General features: G+C 36.6%; 1 protein-coding gene and 1 long non-coding RNA gene across 6 annotated transcripts in view; one reads left to right on the top strand and one right to left on the bottom strand.

The window, feature by feature from the left end:
- Positions 1-2,500, top strand: part of ZFHX4 (zinc finger homeobox 4) — a 151,762-nt gene that overhangs the window by 20,075 nt on the left and 129,187 nt on the right. Inside the window, exon 1 of one of the 5 annotated variants that reach the window (XM_035318424.1) lies at positions 1-174. The exons of the other annotated variants lie outside the window; for them this stretch is intronic. The gene's annotated coding sequence lies outside the window, so the exon portion shown is untranslated. The remainder of the gene's footprint in view (positions 175-2,500) is intronic. 5 annotated transcript variants of the gene reach the window in all.
- LOC118162328 overlaps positions 1-2,500 on the bottom strand; it is a 5,087-nt gene that overhangs the window by 2,442 nt on the left and 145 nt on the right. The window contains exon 1 of the long non-coding RNA XR_004748397.1: positions 2,470-2,500. This exon is cut by the window's right edge and continues 145 nt beyond it. This is a non-coding gene — a long non-coding RNA (uncharacterized LOC118162328). The remainder of the gene's footprint in view (positions 1-2,469) is intronic.

Raw genomic sequence — 2,500 nt, forward strand, 5'->3', positions numbered from 1 at the left:
TTGTAATTTAGCTGAGCAGAGTTTAGAGCACAGTTTCTCCAGGAGGAAAGCAGAAGTTAGCAATTTAAGATTTTCTGTATATTGGCCAATACTTCCAAGAAAAAGATTTAGATGATCAAAGTTGGTGGCCATGTGAATTACTGAGAGAACTTTAAATACTAAGCAGAGCGGCAGGTATGTATTTTTGCTCTGAACTCAGCTGATTGTACTGGCAGAGACTTGTTCTTTCTTGATGTCTTAAGGCTATACAGATATGTACTTAATATATATGCATTTTCTGTTTTTATGTATGAGAAGGAAGTGTACTGTACGGTTTAAATTGAGATTGCTTTTGTAAAGAGAATTGAAATCTGTTATAGAGACTGTGGAAAAATGTTGGTTCTGAGGCAGTCCTTGTGATTTTTTTAGTTACGACTTTGTGAAACTTCATTATAACTCTCGTAGATGGTCCCTGAGGGAGGGGGGATTTTTTATTTTTCAATATTGAAGATGCTGTAACCTCTTCTGGATGCATATTCCATCGTATGTTAGATACAATCTGTAAGTCATCACAGTAATCTTTAATTCCTCATCAAGGTATAATGATTTCATCTACCTAACCTGATAGCAAACATGGTCACAAAGACTGTAAACAGCTCAAGTAGGGAAATATACGTTATGGTTTCTCTCTGTTCTGCTCGTCAGTTCAAAGAATTGCTATTTGTTTTAATTGGAATGAAATATACTCTTGTTTATATAATTGTGATCAGAGGGCTGATGTCATTGTTTAGGACTGATTAATACCGAAGTTATGTAAGGGAGCCTGATAACTCTAAACATGCAGTTTATTTTAAAATGTTGATTAAGTAACGGGAAACATGTTATGACACTTATTACCGTGCTGTTTTTGTTTTGTACTTTTGCTATGTGATAGTAGATTTAAAAATCTAGCCTACTTCTGCTAAGTAGGCAGAAGTAGTCTCCTTTAAGACTAAAATTGCAACAGCAAGACTCATCGGTGCAGGGCTGTGGGAAGAAGGGGAAGGGTGAGATGCTGCACTGCAGAACCCATTTTGTAGCTAAAACCCATTTAATGCTCATAAATACCATCCTGGTCAATGTATAGTGTGCATGCCCACAACTATTCTGGCAACCATTTTTGCTTGTGTGCTGGACAGGGATGCCCTGGGATACCGCAGTATGGGGAGAGTTTGCTTCAAGCAGAGAAGGTTAAATGGAAGCCACAGATAGGGCTAGAATAGTTTAAGGCAGTTACATCTGGCTTCTTTTGCTATATTAACTCCTTCTTTATCTAACCTTTAAAAGAGTTTTCATCCTGACTAATCCCTTTGTGGTTTTGGGTAGGACAGAGTTACTTCACATGCATCCCTATATCACTGTGGAAAAAAACAGAACAGAACTACTACTGCTTGTTTTCCTCTGCAACGGTCCAAAAAACGTCTCGCCTGCGTGTTGGTGCCAGCTGAGTGCGTCTTCATGCTTGCATGTGTGTTTATGCGTGGATGAAATAGTCTCAATGACTGCAGTTGCTGAGAGACTACATATAAAAATGCTTTATACCAGCCTTGTTTATCCTTTTGTGTCAGAGCTGAGAGATACCAGTATAAAGACATTTATACCAGTCCGCTACAGATGGAAGGGCTGGGGTTTGCTTTCTGGTGTAACTGTCCTTGTGCAACTTTTTATCTTAGATAAGGCCTGAGGAGGAGAATCTATTAGACATATAGGCTTTCTTCAGGATGTGCACACTATTTGTGCAGATTTGCCAAACAGGAAGGTAAACATGCTTGACTCTGGACTAATTAGAGAATTATTCCATTTTCATGCTCTTTGTGATCAGATTATTTCAAAAGGTTTTTAAATTACATGTGTGCCATGAGCCTAATTAACCTGAATCTTATCAATGATTAAAATTACACACCGAGCTTTGTGATGTTTGATTCAGGAGCAATTAGGCTGTCATTTTAGCCATTTCAGATACCAAAACTAATTTTGATTCATTTTCATTCTATGCAAATCTTCTGATGTATCTTAAACTGATCACTTCCTCTCTCTGATTTAGCTGACAAGATTAGATTTGATTACACTTAAAAAAAATATTAAGCAGCTATCCTTCATATGTAGCATCTCCGTGACCTTCACTGAAGCCTGTCCTAGGCAAGGATTTTTTTTTTTTTCTCCATCCCAAAATCACACTGAGTAACTGTATGCAGGGATATAGCACCTGGCTTTTATGTATATAAATATATTTTGTATAACAATGAAAAGTTTTTAAATTAGATTTCCTCTTCTTGTAAATGAAAAGATGGAGAAAACATTAATGTTTCAGATATCTAAAACAATAGTTTTCAGGATGTAATCAAACTTTTATACTTAATTGAACACTTATCCGATAAATTGGCTTCTGCTTTCGTCTAAAATTAATGAGATCTATCACTCTGACTTATGACTGGAATGAAGATTACTTACCTCCTGCTTAAAAGCAAGGCAGAGTCTATAT

This window comes from Oxyura jamaicensis, chromosome 2 (genome assembly GCF_011077185.1).
Source record: "Oxyura jamaicensis isolate SHBP4307 breed ruddy duck chromosome 2, BPBGC_Ojam_1.0, whole genome shotgun sequence".
Classification (NCBI taxonomy): domain Eukaryota; kingdom Metazoa; phylum Chordata; class Aves; order Anseriformes; family Anatidae; genus Oxyura; species Oxyura jamaicensis.